Source organism: Charadrius vociferus, unplaced genomic scaffold (assembly GCF_000708025.1).
Source record: "Charadrius vociferus isolate BGI_N301 unplaced genomic scaffold, ASM70802v2 scaffold272, whole genome shotgun sequence".
NCBI classification, from domain to species: domain Eukaryota; kingdom Metazoa; phylum Chordata; class Aves; order Charadriiformes; family Charadriidae; genus Charadrius; species Charadrius vociferus.
The window spans coordinates 2,352,070-2,369,657 of record NW_009647421.1 but is presented as its reverse complement, the minus strand read 5'-3'; positions in this window follow the sequence as shown (position 1 = coordinate 2,369,657).

The following is a 17,588-nucleotide window of genomic DNA, read 5'->3' as shown; positions in this document are numbered from 1 at the left end:
ATAGTCAAGTTAAAAAACACTCATAGGAGAATTTACCTTCTTTACAATTTGATCAGATGACATCTGATTGCTAAAACATCCCTCATTTCAGACATTTGCACTTCTCTGCACTTTCCTGTAAATTTGGTGTCATATCTCAGGCCTAGTTTGTAACTCAGATAAAATACAACATGTAGAGAGTTGACTTCAGTAACAATTTGTATATTCTTTATGTCCAAACAATCAAAACTGTCAATAAGGTACCTAAAATATGTTTTCCTTTTTTTTTTTTCTTTCAGAGTCACGGCAACTAGCAGTGGTAGTTCTCTGAATAATTATTTGTTTATTTCTTTGAACACAACACCTAGGAGGTCCTCAGAGTGGACTCTATACCTGAGACCAGAGACCTTGCCTCTCTTTTAAGAGCAATGCACTTCACAGTCCCAGTCGCTGTGCGTGTATCAGGACTTGCTCACATCTGCAGAGCACATGTGCTCCATGGGGACCCCTCAGAGAGCACTGTGGCTGAGAAATGGGGAGCAACAGTTGGCCAGCTGTTGTCCTGGTAGGCAGCAAGGATGTGTCCTAGGATCACGCAAAGGGATCCAGACTGCTAAGCACACCTGCTTCAAAGAGCTACAACAGCTATTTCAACAACAACAACAAAATTAAGATGTGAATTGTGAGACATTAGCCAACATTGTAGGGAGAATCTCAAGGAAATAATTTCTCTTCCACTGAGCAGGATTCAAAATAGCAATTCTGATTTTATACAGATTTTCATAAAATTGTGATGCCTCTTAAATCAGATGAGACTAAAATCCAGGGATTACAGCAGAAACCCAGAAGGCACTCTGCAGGGTTTGTGACAACCATAAAAGTGAAAAAACAGGGACAGGGGCTCAAGTGTTCAGCCACGTTTATTCACATTCCTAACCCTTTAGGACTCTCCACAGCAGAGTTTTGATGTGTATCAGCCATCATGTCATCAGACAGTTCCTGAACAGAGTTCAGGGACTAGGACGTGCCAGGGACTATTGCAACACAGACATAAGACTTGGAAGAGGAGGGGTTTGGGTTTTCTTGGGGGGGAGGGCGGGTGGTGGTGAGCAGTGTTTGCAGCCTTGTTTTGCTATCAGACAATGATTTCATTGTCTCTAGCAGCCCTTGAGTCTAACACACCCATTCAGTGATGAGCTCCTGCTGTCTGGAGACCAGAACCAGGATCCTGCAGCACTCTGCTCAAATGACAGCGTCACACGTTAAACCATTCAACTATGCAGTCCATGTTACTATGTCCCAGCTAACTACCAAGACTAATATAATCTGAAGTTCAACATTAGTGAAATATTGACTAAACTTTCTGCAAATGTTTGATTAACCTGTAAGATTACTTACTGATACTCACAGCTGGGCTTCAAATTCCATATCTAAGCTTCTGGTGATCCTGAACTTAGACAGCTGTCCAAGGCATGTCTTCCAAGTTCTATTTTCTGTTTATGCTTCACACTTCACCACTTAATTTTTTTTAGGGTAACACTTGAATTTCAGTTATTTTTTCCCTATATTTTCCCATTCATCTGGCACAAAGTAATACTAAATACACCATTTCCACATGCTTTACTTTATTTTGAGGAGGCAAAGATTTTTTTAAACATGTTTACCCAAATCAAGTGTCATAACTTCTAGTTTGATACATAAAAAAATTTCCATTAGTAATTCAGCAAGCACACATTTCTAAACTATATGGTGTTGTTTGATAAGACAGCAGGAAAGAAGCTATTTTCTGATTTAAAGATAGTTTATCTTCTTTGACAGTTTTTGTGCCAGTTAAAAAATGTATCTTGGAAAATACTGCCTTCTCAAATAGAGCACAGATTGTGGTAGGCAGATAAAGTATCCAAATATTATAGATGTCATAACTTTTTCTATGTTCACCAGGGTCAATTAGGAGAAATTAATTCACATGGTAACACATACATCACAATTTTAAGCCTTAAACTTAAAAACATTGCTTGTATGGCACTGACAAATTATAGATAACTCCTGCCTATGCTGATGATGAATCTTGGATGTGTCAAAAAACTTTCACCAAAGAAAGAATTTCCAAAACTCAATACAATCTACTAGTCATGGGCATGATGACAATTTCAGGGAATGTCCTGATGCACAAATGAGATCATTTATACAAACTTAATTTTCAGTCTTCTTTCCGTTTCCCACCCTCTTCTAAGCACAGTCAAACTAAGAATGACAGAGAGCTCAGATATAATGTATTTCTTTGAGCATTAAAAAGCCCAGTGACTATTAATACATTTAAATAACTAGACACAATTGAATTTTCTTTTCCTGTTAAATTTTGCTCTATTTTTTATTCATTAATCATCCCAGATCAGGTTAAAACAGCCAATAACAGCCACATAGCCATTCTTTTTTGGTTATTTGCAATCATGAAGCCTCTGAGAGGTTTGCATTGATATGCAGTACATATAATTTTTGGTTTTCTTATGCTGACTTGTATGTCCTTACCTGGGTTTCAGATTAATCTTTAAATTACTTCCACTTATTGTCACTTTTTGACCTGGGAATGTTTCTGGTCCAGTCTTTGGTGGGCTCCTGAAGCTCCTTAAGCCTTCTCTCGGTTATTTTTCTCAGTTGCTGAGGTAGCGACATACTAGATCATTTCCACTGCACAAACTGGTTGTCTATCTCCACTTGACAGTAATTTCTGGATGCTATTTTGATCTTGGAGATTTATGGACGTGTTCCGAACTATTTTTCATGAGAATTTTTCTTCAATCTCATTAGTATTCATCACTCTTTCTAAATTGAAGACTTTTCTTGTTTTTCTCATTAGCCTTTTGTGTCTCTCTTTTCCTGATGGTATGTTTTGCTTAGATATTTTTTGACTATTCATGTTATACGTAAAGTTAATGTGGCCAACATTTTGGCATTTGCGACACCTGGCTTTTTATAAATATGTACATGAATCAACTGGTTTTATTTACCCTGATGAAAGCTTTCTAGTGCTTTCATTTTCTTTTCTGAAGTTACACATCTTCAATTTGTCTATTTGTTTCTTTGTTATCTCATGGTTTCTCTTAAACTTTTTACATGAACTGGTATTACATTCTTTCTATCTCGAACAAATACAAGTTTGTCCAGTAAGGTTTGTTTTGAAAATTGCCCAAACCCACGTACATTTTTCACTATAAACTCTTCCTCAGATGAATTTCATGTTTCTTCAAATGAAACTACAAGAAAAAGTGTGTAGTGTGGCTGTGAAAGAATTTCCTATTAGGAGTAAAGCAGATCAAATCTGAGTGATTTTAAGATGGGTCTTGATTCAACTATGATTGCACAAATACACCCCTGTTGCCTACACCAGCAGTGGATTCAACCTCAGGTCTCATTGTAAGCACTTGACACCACCTGAATTTCAAATTTCAGTCATTATTTAATTGTTCATGCTCCAGATATTCGACTCTCTAGTAAAACACATAATCCAAATGCATTGGCAAGCTCTTGATCTGGTAAAATTTCTTACACCACTTTAAACCAGAACATTTGGGAATAATAATCAAGCTATTTGCTTTCCCCACTCACATTCCCAAAAAAGCATTCTTCCCACTTCCTCACTCCCTTCTTTTTTCCTCTTTCAAAGTCAGCTTCAAAATCTGACCTGGCCTCTGTATACCTTAATTTTGTCTGTGTAATAAGATCATCTTTACTTCATTTCCCTGCTCTTGATCACACACACTCATCAGCTGGCATTTGGTCTGTCAGCTCATTTGGAGAGAGAGGAACTTTCCTGTCTTCTGTACAGCATCTACTACATTTAGGATACTGTTAAATGAGAAACCCATCAACTGGTAAATCTACAATGCATAGTTTTCTAAGTTCTCTCTTCATGACACAGCAGTAATTCTTCTAAAGGCAGGTTGTACTGTTAACATTTTCTTGAGAAAGACACAAAGATCTAGAAGGTAATCTGTGTGAATTATGGTCAAACTTATTTTTTGTGCCTAGTCAGAGTCTTGGATTGTATTATCATCCCTGGCTGCATCTCACCAATAGTCTTTCTCTCCCATGACAAAGCTGGGCCAGGAGACAAGGTGAGTACATTTTATCTGTGTTAGGGCAAAAGAAAACCTCAAACAAATGCAATCCCAAAAAAACAGGGTAATCAAACCCTTAAACTTCCATCTGTTTTCTATTAAAGACAATGCAGAAATAAAAATGTTTAAATTTTCATTGCTTTTTAGTTAGGCATATGCTTAAACATGTCTGGAATGTGTTATCTATCCTTTAGTAAGAATAGCAAAAAGAGACACAATTTATCTAATATTTTATTGAAGAAGGTAGGGATTTTCCTTAGAAAAAGACTGCAAGATTTACACTAAGAAATGTTATAACAAGATATTGTTCAATTGTCCTGATGTTTTATGTTTTGTTCCATATTTGCCATTCCTTTCTAACTCAGAACTTCAGGGCCTATAACGGGACTCACTTTATATGCAGTGAAAGTCTTGGCACTGAGTTTATAGATTGTCTTCCTCAAAGGGTCCTCTTCCAAATCAGAATTTCAAATGGGTTCACATTAAAGACAGAATTCAAAATGGTGAGTTTTCCGGTAATTAACTGTGATAACACAGGGGATGTGGAATGCCCTTTAAAAATATAGCTGTAGGCTTGCAGCTGTCTTTTTGGCATGTAGTGCAGTTTAGTCATTGTAGTGTGCATTATGATTTAACAGACCTAGAAGCACTTTCAAAAGATTGACATGTGGTGTGGCAAAATTCAGTCAACCAAGCAAACATACAACCAGCTCTTCTCAAGCTTTTTAAAAGCACCAGAAGCCACATTGCCATTACTAGAGTTGGCTAAAAGGTTACAAATTTGAATATTGCTCGCCATGAGTGAGGTTTACAAAGGCATAGAAATAGCCAGTCAGCTTCTGCTTAGTATTTCACAAACTGATGCACAAAGCAAACCTGTCTAATCAGTGATTACAGGAAAATGGTTCCTTTGCCTCCCAGCTTCCACCTCCACTGCTTGCAACAGATTGCCCTCAGCTTGTGCTTCAGTCTTATCAAATCCAAAAGCACTACCCTTCTCTCCAACATGTGGTTCCCCATTCAGAATTAATAATAACTTGCAAGATGAATTTCCAATTAAAATGATAGGTGAACTTGTTTATTCCATCAAAGAAGCACACATCTGTAACAATAAATTTTGCAAATACGTGCCTCAGGGAGAGCTAGAGTGTATGTTGAGAATTCATAAGATAACGCAAGGAGTTCACACAGTGCATTTGATGCTATTTAAGCCAGAGACATCCTGAGCATGAATATTTAAGAGAAGAAAGTGTATCTGCTTCCCTGAACTCTGAAGAGGGAACCTCGCAAGATGGGAACAGGCTGGTAGCAGAACAAAAAGTATCAACAATGGGTGGATTAATTGAATGCCAGTGGACAGCAGCAATGTAGGAATTGCCTTGAGGTTCTTGCCCTAATGATGAACTGTGAATTAAGTTTCCCTCCTGCATTTTCCTCACAGGAGTACTTCACCCTTTCATGCTTCAGGAGGTTGAAAAGACAATGAGTGATAATGTCTGGCTACAATTTAGATTCACAGGTAAGAAAGAGACACATAAACAAACACTGACCCTATTTTTTCTACCTCATTTTGGTTGCAGTGTTGATCATAGATATTTGGAATGTCTCAGCACAAAACTCTGGGGAAGTCTGTTTTGTTGCATACATATGTATAGGATTATCAATATTGAGGCAATAATGCCTTCCTGAGAGAGACGTCTGTCAAATGCACAAAAATCATCATGAGAATTGGCTGCCTGAGACTCCTGAGGTAGATTTTCTGACCTGAGATATTCTCAGAAGAGTCACTTTCCTCAGTAACTGGGTTAGTGGCTTAAAAGAAGCAACACCATTGACTGCTCTGCCCACCTGTCGGTATGACTTTCTTTTTGAAATCTGGATGATATCCTGCATCTTTACGACAGCACTAGTGTCTGATCTGAAGTTAATATTGCTATGTGGAGTGAAAGAAAATAAAATTGAGGTAGATACTGTCTCACTCAGGCATTCAATTCAGAAGAATATCTAAAATTAGTTTTCCCCTTTATTTTATCTATTTTATTCACTTCAGGTCCACAGTCACAAAAATACTTATAGGTAGACTTTCTTTTCTGTTTGTTTGCCTTTCTTTTTTTTCTTTTGACTCCCATACACCCTTTTTATTCCTTGACATACCATAACAGTCATGATTACTTGCAACTTCTCTGTTGCAATTTTGTTTCATATTCTACTGAGTGAGAAAGGCGCTCGGTAGAAACAATAAGAATGTAATTATGTATTACCAATATTTATTTGAATAGAGTTATACTTTTTAATGGCAATTTTTATAAAAATTGGACAGATCTATAGACAAAAATAGTACTTACAGAATAATACAGTGGAGTAAAGCAATATTCTGCCTTACAGTGTTCAGCAAGTTCATTATAAAAAAAAAAAAAAAAAACTAAGGAAAGTTTACATGAAATAAGCTTTCCAAAATATCAAAGTTATACCTGCAAAAGCTTAAACAAACATTTCTAAATGAACCATAAAAATAAATTTCTGCCTCTTTCCACTTACAAACCTGGCAAAAAAATCGCAATCCACATTTCTGTAAACCTTTCTTTGGCTTCAATTTGTTATGTGACAAGGGGTCTTTTTTTGGTTAAATTGAAAAAAAAAAAAAAAGACAAATTGACAAAGTAAAGCATAAACAATAGAAAATGTTACAATTCCTGGTGAATAAGCGGACCGATTTTTTAAAGGGTCAGACAATTCCTGAAACACATTATCCATTATTATTCTGATGTTTCTTATAATTTGTCATTGTGACAAACATATAAGCTGTCTTCATTTTTCTGTACTGTGGACATTTTCCGCACCTAGTGAATTCTGGGTCGTGTCTCGGTCTGTGGAAACTGCAAGTACTGCAAAACATGAAGTCTGATATTCATGTCACAGAGAAGACCAGTAAAGAGTTACAAGAGATTCAATGATATTTAAAATACCTGAAAAGTGAAAACATCAGTGGGAAAGATTTTAAATGCAGATAAATGGAACTGCTGTGGCTGCTCTAAGTGCAGAGACCTCTCAGAACCGAGGGGTGCAGCCACACACCGGAAAAGAGACTTGTAACTCCCTTCACTGGAGGGGCAGTGGGAGTCCCTGTGCCATTTCCAAGGGCACCACCTTTTTCACCTATCAGCAGGGATGCAATGCAAGCTGACTACTCTTCAGCTTGATTAAAATGTCTCATGCTTTTTCTTCATTCACGGTTTTTACCCCTTCCAATATTACTGGTCTTCATATTATCAAGTCACTGTAGAAAAGACAGAGAAAAAGCACTAGTAGAAGAAACAGGGGATTTGCATGATGGGAGGGAACTAAGAAAGGATTTGGGAAAAGGTGACAATGGGATTTGAGATGGAAAGATAAAAAGGACAGAGAAAGGGGAAAAAAAAGAATCTTTTTTCCTGCAGCCTGTCAGACCTTTCATTCAATTCTTCACTCACCCAGCCTTCTTAACAGAATACTAAAACTTATCTTGCATGACACACCCAATTCATCACAATTTCTCCACAAGCTATTTATTGTCTGCTGTGACACTAGAGACTCCCATAGGAATAATTATTTCTGTTGCTCTTCACAGACATTTGCATGCACAATGGAGATAGTTTCAACAATGGTGGGAGTGAACATGATATATGTGCATGCACGCTTTCGCAAAAATCCATGTGCATGCATGCACATGCAGACACATTCAATCCCCACTTTGGTGAATATATCTCTATTGTTATTACTACATATCCCAATACAATTTGCATTGCAAACACTTTAATAATTCCATAAAATGAAGCCAATATTTTTCATAAATCGGTATCTAAAGTCTCAGCCAAGAACTACTGTTAATTAATAAATACATTAATGTGTTAAATATTTTGTTGTTGTTCATAAATAGAGTTACTAATGTTCCCTGATTATCTATTTTAATGGCCTGTGAGTTATTTGCTCTCTTATTAATTGTTTCATTTTTAAGAATCTGAAAGAAGGATTTCTAAAGCCATGAAAGCCGCGTTCATATAAAGTTTGACATTTCAGCTTGTTGCTTTTAAGTGTCTGTGATCCATGTATTCAGAAGTATTTGAATGTCTAAAGATGTATTACAGTTTTCAAAAGTATCTAAATACATAAGGTACAATTGCAGCATAAGCTGTGAAGCAGGCAGCTGACACACTTAAGCATTTCTGTCAGTCTTGTTATGATGATGCTAAATGCTTTTGAAATCTAGTCTTGTAATGCTAAATTTAGTATTTAAAGAAGAATCTTTCAAAGGGCAAGCACAACTATAGTGCCTGTCCAGAGATCATGAATATATAAATCACGATCTTGTGATACTTATTCCTTGTCCAAAATAGATATTTTTAAATTTATTACTTTTAGTCCTTTAAAAAACAGCAACCTTACAGATTAGGTTGCCTTTTCTTTATTTATTACAAAAACACCCATCAACATGGTGTCAGACTGCTATGTAATAAGTGATTTAAAACCTACTAAAAAAAGCATTGGTATAAACAAGATAATAGGCATTTGTCCTGTAAGGTCAATTTTTACAGTATTCACTTATTCTGAATAAAATCAGAATATTTTAACTAAACTATATGGCAATAATATCAATGGCTAAAGTAACTACATGTTATTTGCAGTTCTTGTTTACAAACTTTAAACAAGATTTATACTCTTGTGGCAAATCTATTTTACGTAGACTGTGGGGTAAGCTTTGGCTTGTTTAGGTCATTTATTTCAAAGGAAGAGTTTATGGAAGTACCTTGTCCTCTCCACCAATATTTTAAAGTCTTACAGTTCTTTCACCAAGAATGTTGGAAGAGAATATCTGAAATACAACAGGACTATTCTTTTGCTTTAATATTGTTCTTTTTGCTTCCCCTTTCCCTTTATCTAACAGAGGAAAAAAATCAACGTTGTTTAAGAAATCTAGGGTAACAAATAGACCATGGAGACTACTGAGGATTTTTCAAAGACTCTGTCAACAAACGGGTGTTCAAGAACCCCATCTGAGCAGAAAATCTCTTGCTTTCCTCTGCCATAGCCTACTGTGGTCCTGAGGGACTGTACTTCCTATAAGCTCTCTACATCCCCCACCAGCATGCAAAAAGAAACAACTGTATTTTAAATCAGAGAAAATGAGAAGCTTCTGCAGAGACTGAGTGGGGAAGCCAGAGACTGACCACAGAGTGAGGAGATAGGAATCAAGACTAATAGCATTTGGGGACAGCAGCGTTTTGGGGGCTAGTGAAGGAAAAAGTCTAAGAAGATCAAGGTAGGAAGCAATAGTAGAAATAGGAGAAAACAGTTAAAGCAGTGAGTTAAAAGGCTTGACTGGGAGAGAAAAAAAATTGGTATGAAAAGTATCAAAACAAAGAGACAGGATGAGAAGCTGGAAAGGACATGAAAAGCGGTGTAGAGAAGAAGTAAATGGAGTAGGTAAACAGGCTCAGCTGGGATGGGCAATAAGGTCTTATGCTCACTAAAGTACACTTTCTAGGATCTGATGGAAGAGTGTGTCCTGGAACAGTCATCTAGATTCCTGCAGTTTACTATTGCCATGTTGTCAGTAATACCTGAGAAAAACATTGGCAGATTATGAATGAAGACTCAATTGTGTTTCCCATCTCTCAGCTGTATAGTGCAATCAGGGTCTCTGCAGCCTGCAAGGAGGAGTAAGCATACATACTGCACTCCAGTATCCCCCAGCTCTACTGACATGTCTTTCCAGAGACTGAACAGATTCTAATCCTGATGATGACTTATTTCCGTGACTATGAATTCATGGAATGCGTTTTTGGAGGTTTGTTTTCATTTCAGTTTTCTTGAACAAAAAAAACAAAACCAAAAACCAAACCAAAAGACAGGTAAAAATATTTAATAATAATAAAAAAAGAGGCCTGGTTAAAAAGTGCCTGTCAAGAAATGGAAGTCAAAGGTAGTCTGATCTGTAAAAACTTAATACATTTTCACAGAATTCACAGAATTCACAGAATGGTTAGGGTTGGAAGGGACCTCTGGAGATCATCTAGTCCAACCCTCCTGCCAGAGCAGGGTCACCTACAGCACGTTGCACAGGACAGCGTCCAGGCGGGTTTTGAATGTCTCCAGAGTGGGAGACTCCACCACCTCTCTGGGCAGCCTGTTCCAGTGCTCCACTACCCTCAAAGTAAAGAAGTTCCTTCTCATGTTAAGATGGAACTTCCTATGTTCAAGTTTATGCCCATTACCCCTCGTCCTATCACTGGGCGCCACTGAAAAAATTTTACTGGTGTCCTGCATCAGCACACAGATGGATCAGACCTGCTGCTGAATGCAAATGTACAATGAACAAAACTTACCCGTAGAGCAACAGTTTCTTCTGTCACAGAATTCAAATTGTGCTACAGTGAATGAGAAAGACTGGTCTCATAAAAGCGGCAGCAAGAAACTCAAAGATGGAAAAGGTGGAAACAAAATATAAGGAAAGTAAATAGCAAATATATTTACATCAGAGGATAAAGACATGTAGGGGAAAAGCAGTGGCTGATATAACTTAAGAAAATAACAAGGAGCTTTTATAGTATCGAAGAAATAAAGAAATAACATAAATATTTTAATGGAGGATATAATAAAATTGCAAATAATGAGGCAGAAAAAATAGAGCAAATACTTCTGTTCGGGATTCAGAAAGAAGCACATCACTTTACAGGGGTACAATTCAACCCATTAATAACTAAGGGGAATGTTGAAGAGAATCTGTTAGAATTATGTAGTTTTACATCAACAGGCCTGTCTAACTTTCAGCCACACGTTAGTAAGTTAGCTGAAGAATTTTCTGGACTTTTCCTAGCTAGTATTACATTAGCTAGCATATCAAAGGCACTCTAGAGGGTTCAGAAAATATTAAAATGCTCCAATGGGAAATTGTGGGTAACTGTGTCATACTAGGAAAGAACATAGAAAAGCTGGTATGAAATTATATCAATTAAAAATTAAATGAAACTGACATAATCAAGGTCAACTGATACCATCTAAGAGAAAAAAAAAAAGTTCTTGTAAATCAAATTCCGATTCAATCTTTGGCAAGATTAGAATTTGGTTGGTGAATTTACTGCACAAATATAACCTTTATTAGGCTTTTGAGTCAATATCTATTGTCCTTCAATTAATAAATTAATGGTAAACACTACAACAATGCATACATTAAAAAGACTAATAATTAGATAATTGATTAGTTGCAAAAACAACTGGCAATAAAAAATCAATAATAAACAGGGGCTGTTTCTAGAGGCAAGTAGTATAAACTCCTGTATTTCTAAGTATGAGCAGAAGTACGTATTATATCCATGCTGAAGAAGATAATGAAGGTTACACAAACTAGTAGACAAGGGTAAGGCCAAGGGCACCAGCTCTGCAATTGAAACACAATGGTTTCTTTGCTGAGAAACAAAAATTCCCTTCCTTCTCTACTCCCTATGCCCAAAATGCAGTACATATCTACACAATGAGAATACCTACTCTTTACTTCCTGACAGCAGCAAATCTGAAAAAGAAATTCAGGGTCATTGCAGACAAACAAATAAAAATTTGTTCCCAGTAAAGCATAGCAAAAAAGTGGTTTAATGCAAACCTTGAAGGAACAAGCAAGGAGGAATAATGAAAAGCAGTGGTGATTTTATGCCTCTAGATAGCACTGGTGAGATTGATACTGGCAAACTGCCTCCTGTTCTGCATACTACACACAGTTCATTTTTAAAATGTCACTGAAAAAATTGGATATGATATAGAAAAAATGCTGCAAAATTATTCCAGGCTGCAGAAAATTCAGGTGAGTGAGGACTTAAAAATACCACTGTGTTTATCTTATAAAAAAAAAAAAAAAAAGACCGGTAGGTAGCTTGATTGCAGTGTATAAGCACCCTCACAAGGAACTAAAGCAGTCTCTAATCTAGCAGGCAAAGACAGACACCAATAGATAGAAATGGAAGACAGGCAAATTCAAAACAAGAATAAGGTAAAAAATTTAACAGCATAGGTGATTAACAGCTGGAACAAACTCCCAACAGGAATGGTAGATTGTCCATTACTTGGTGCTTTCAAATCAAAGCCAGGCACCTTTCCAGAAAATGTACTTAGTCTGGAGTCACTGGAAAAAAATTTAATGTCCTGTAATATACAGGACATATGTGACTAGATAATCTAATGATCTCTTCTGGCCTTAAAATCTGTCAGTCAAAGGTAAGGCTGTAAAATATGGCCACACAAAATTAGATTTTAACCCTCCTTCTACCACAAAGCATGCTTAGATAACTTTGGAAAATCAGTTGATACAAAATATCTATAAACTGTTGCTGACAGCGTACTACTGTTTGGTGCTTGGATCCCCGTCCTACAGTCTTGCTTATGAGCACAACCACAGTCAGTGAGAACAATGCAGAGAACTTGCCAGTGTGCCACAGATCACTACCTGAATATCAGCCCCTGGGAATTTTAAAGTAATAGATCTTAACTTTTTGTGCCTCTGTTCCCTACATGGTAATACCATGAAGAATATTTACTTTCTATCTAACTATAACGAAAATAAAGCAGTCTCCACAAACATAATCATATTGAGTGCCAAAAGAAAACCCTGTGAGAAAACTAGTGACTATTGTACTCACAGAAAAGTATAGGTAGATTTCAGTGAGTAAGAGATGAAAGTCTACATTGCATAACGACAGTTTAATGACCAAAAAATCTTTCAGTTAGTTTACAGAAGATTTCACTCAATGAACAGGGCAAGGAATCTATGGATAGTGTACAGTTGCAAAAGACTGTATTTGCCCAAATGCACCAAAACCTGATGTTGCATCACTTCACAGTATCTCTTTTTTTTGCTAGGAATACAGCCCTATCTTTGGTGGAATTCACACTGCCCTGGTCATAACTGGTGAAGTGGTCTCTTCTCCAAATCTTCACAAATGATAAGAAAGTGAAAAATATTAAATATTAAAAAAAGTGAAAAAGTGAAAAAGTGAAAAATATTAAATGGATCCAATTACACTGTCTGGGGAAAAAAAAATGTGGTCTGTCTACTCCCAATACAGCAGCATAAACAAGATAAAAGTTACAGAAGTTTGGGCACCAGATGGTACAGTAACACAGCACTTAATGACCTATCCACCTTGCAGTGTAGTTTGAGAAAGCTCTGAGCCTCCCTGTTCAAGATACTGTAGCACTGCGAGTGGATGAGGCACATGGATAAGGACAAGGCCTGAGGGGGCACCACCTGCCTCTCATAATGCTGTAAAAATTCAAAGCAGGGAATAGAAACCTAAGGCCACTGCCACTGCTCTGTCTGAACAGTAAGTAAAGTGGCAAGTTACCAGCTGCTCGTCTTTTGGATTTACTTCTTCTGCAAAACTTCAGATGATGTGTAAAACATCCATTTGTTGTGCTTCAGTTCTGGCCAGAATATTCCAGGGATCAACCTTAGCTTCCTAAAGAAAAGTGGATGGGATACATGTACATGAACTAACACAGTTTTACAGCTCCATCATGAGCTAACGGAGTAGTGACTTCCATCCTGTTTAGACATGAATGTATGGTAGGTTGTAAAAAGTTTTCTCAGCAATTGATATTGTCCATTTTGTATGCAGATAAACTTCTACATAATTTTGGGACAAACTTAATCTGTTTGCGTTTAAATGTTGTGTTTACAGTTAAACTTAACTGTTTAAGGAATTGTCTATCCATGAAAATTTATCTTCGGCCCTATGCACATGTATCTTACCTGCCATGTCCTCTGATATAGATATGAATTTGAAGTTAATCATTTTAACTCAACTATTACATAGATATCAATAATATAATACAATTGCATTATTTTCGGTCAGCTATGTTTTCTAAGTCTGCAGGTGGGTGAGATCCTTTATAGCTTCACATAAATATTAAAGCTTCAAGCAGTGTTCTCTACAATCGATTCAGAAGTCATGGTACTGTATCTTTGTCTATCCTCTCACAAGTGAGTTTCATTACCTTCACTTTGTCTAGAAATCAGGTTACTAAGCACCATCCTCGTGGGGAAAACAAACAATTGTCACTTTATCATCCAAAATTATCCTAGTTTCAATGCATATACTTTAATGTTTTTGCTGAAATAACAAACTGCATTTATGCAGCATTATAACTGAGACTGGGTCTGTTATTCAGATTCAGATCTTCTAACAATCTTCTCTTAGACAGGCAATGGTAGACCTGGACAAAGAGCCTGAGGATAGGTAAGGATTGCCCTGTACCCACTTTACAGAAGAATCAGTCAAATTATGGCAAGTACCCATGTACAGACAACACAGGCTGTTAGCACACATGGCAGAATTTGAGGGGTGACACCTACACGAGTGAGCCAAAGGAGAGAGGGCTGTAGTTATTTTCATGACTAGAATAACAAAATCTTTTCACTAGTCCTGAATCAGGTGCAATCTCAGTGTTCAAATGTCACCAGTTGTATCACTAAACGTATTCTAGAGTGTGGCCTTTTTTGGGGGGTGTTTTTAGTTGGGGTTTTTTTGTTGTTTTTGTAAACATGTAACACTGCTTTTTATGGCTTGACAGTCTTATCTATGTTTTGACTGTAAAGCAGAGTTTCTGTGAAATGGGTCCGATTGGCTATAAATATATCTTGACATATTTTCTGCAATCAACAGTATAATATCTTAAAACTTTACCATGTCTTGGCAGGATCTAAGAGAAAACTACACTCACAATGGAGCTGACAATCCACTGGTTGTTTTCTCTATTAATTTAGGTCTCCTCTAAAAGGTACTTTAACCTTATTTGTTACAATTAATTAAGTCTATTTGTTCATAATGACTATCCCAAGGCTCCTGATGCCAATGTAGAAAATGCAGTACGAGTGAGGAATTCAGGTGCCATGTGAGAGCTTAGAACAATAAAACATTCCACATTCAATTTCTAGGAAAAGAAAATCTTGAGATTATATGCATGTGTTTGGCTACACCTTTCTACCACGCATAGCTTTGAACACATCTAAAATGCCTAAACAAGTGTGTGTTTAGAAAGGCACAAGATACAATCTGTTTCATCTGTCATCCGTGTACCACAGAAACTTCCCCTTCACTACCTTTCACTGATCCCCTCCTCCCATGTGTCCTTTGCCACATGGGTACATATTCTGGTTTACCAATAAAAACTGCTTCAACTTAATAGTTGAATCTCCTTTTGTCTTTTCAGAAAACAACAAGCCAAGGCTAATCTCAATCACACTGCAATCTGCTGTCTTCTGTTGTAGCTTTTCCATTATTCCTTCTGAACAGACCTTTTGTTTCCTTTGTTCCATACCAGGTGCCCTATGTAAGGGCTTTAGCTATTAGAAGCATAACCTGCAAGATGACAAGAAAGCAATGTTTCAAAACGAAATATTAGTGACATTATGTGAGACACTCACACGACCATCTTTCCCTTTTTCGAAGTATGCCTTCAGTGGCTGAGCCTGGCAAAGAACATTGGTACATACTGCAATTCCCATCTTTTCTCTAGCACTAATGCACTGAACAACCTAGCCCCCCTTTGATATCATTCTTCCACCTCATTCATCTATAGAATGACATAATACAGCAGAGTGAGAGATATGAACCAAAATGGAAGTCTTAATAAAATAAGTGCCCCCAGTTTCCTGGTATTCATAATTTTTATTCTCATGGCAGATGCAGTTCAGCAGTAGAAAGTGAAACCTCAGAAGAATACCAAGGTCTTTCATTAGGAGCAATGGTGGTATTTTATATTAGGCAGCCACCAAGCACAGACATAGTAGGTTTGCTCAATAAAAGTTACAGGCAACACAAAAAACAAGAAAAATAATGAGCCCTGGTATCCCTTCTTGCCTTTTTAGGTTATTACAGTCATGATGTGATAAAACATACCCATGTGGGAATTAAACACATAATCTTGTTATAAGAAATAACATCTGGTTTGCCTTGTTCTCAGGTCCCAGAGGGTTAATTTGTTTGCTTTTGTTCAGAAATGGAAGAAAGAACTGCATTTGAAAAGGCAGCTGGAAAATGATCTTCTGGATAGTTCCAAAAGTAGCAGCAGTGAGTAATCACTCAAAAATCTGTGTTTCTGAGACCTCGGTGTGTCTGGGTATCTCTATCTGCCAACAAGCATTGACAGGCTGCAAATGCACTTGGCTTGAGACCTCCCTCTAGAGAGCACAAGTCATCGTATAGTTCCTTCATATATATCAATCTTTATTCCTGAGTCCTTGGCATGTTGCATTGCATGCATAGCCCCACAGTAGTAAAGGCATGCCCCAGGGAACAGACTGTTCAGTGAAGGATATTAAAAAATCCCCAACTATTTCTGGAGATGCAAATTCTGTGTCTATTACTAAAGCAAAGAGATTCACTGAAAACAGAAATTTGAATTCCAAAGACTTGCCTGCAAGTGCTGCATTGCCAATACTTATACTGGAGATCTACATATAGGGAGCTGGTGAGGAGCAAATAGAGCTGTCAAATCACTCCCTGTTTTTAAAATAGTACATTTTGCTATTTTAATATCTAAAGATACATGAAAATGAAAATTAAAAAAAAAACAAACCACCTACTGTACATGAAGCATGTTGCCTGCTTGTTCTGACAATCAATATTTTAATACAGAGATTTAAAAAATCCCAAACCCAAACAAACTGCTCAGAGAAAGTAGTACATTCAGCTGTGTCCTAATAAGCTTAAGTTGTAGAACTATTGGAATATTGACTTAACTATGTAGTTTTATGAAGCATGGCAGCAGGTCTGCCAGCCATATGGGTCAATGCTCACCTGCTCATCTGTCTACTTGCAGGAAACTGCAGAATTCAGATTTCTCCTCCCTCTTCTTTACTATGCTTATGAAGCCATTAGTAAGTGAAAATAAGATTCATGATTTTTTTGCTATGTTTATAGGATGTACCCATACATTTCTACCTGCCTGCTCTGATGGAGGCAACACAAAAAACAACCTGAGTGTAATTGTGTCTGGAGGTTTTTAAGTTGTCTTGCTTAGAGTTGGTGAAGCAGGAAAAAATCTGCAGATTTTGATGATGATATCAGCCCTTCAAAATGAAACAATGTAGCTGCTCTTTCTTAGTCAGGCTGGCAATTTTTAGGGTCCCATATTTAAACTCTTCAGACCATTCAGATACCTTAAATAATGCATCTACTCAAAATGTCACACTTCACAGTGTCAGAACTAAAAAGCTCCTGACAATACTGAACTCCAAGATGTGTACCTTCAAGAATTGTTGCATTACTTCTGCAGTCTTTCATTTCATGCTCTCAACTTAAAAATAACAGCTTAAATACTGTTTCTCAAAGTTTGTAGCTTGAGACAAAGCTGCAGTACAGAAAGAACATGTAAGAAAAACAAAACAAACCAAAAAGCACAAGACACTTCAAAGGTTAAAAAAAAACGCTACCCCAAAACAACAAACTCCCCCAAAACTCAAAA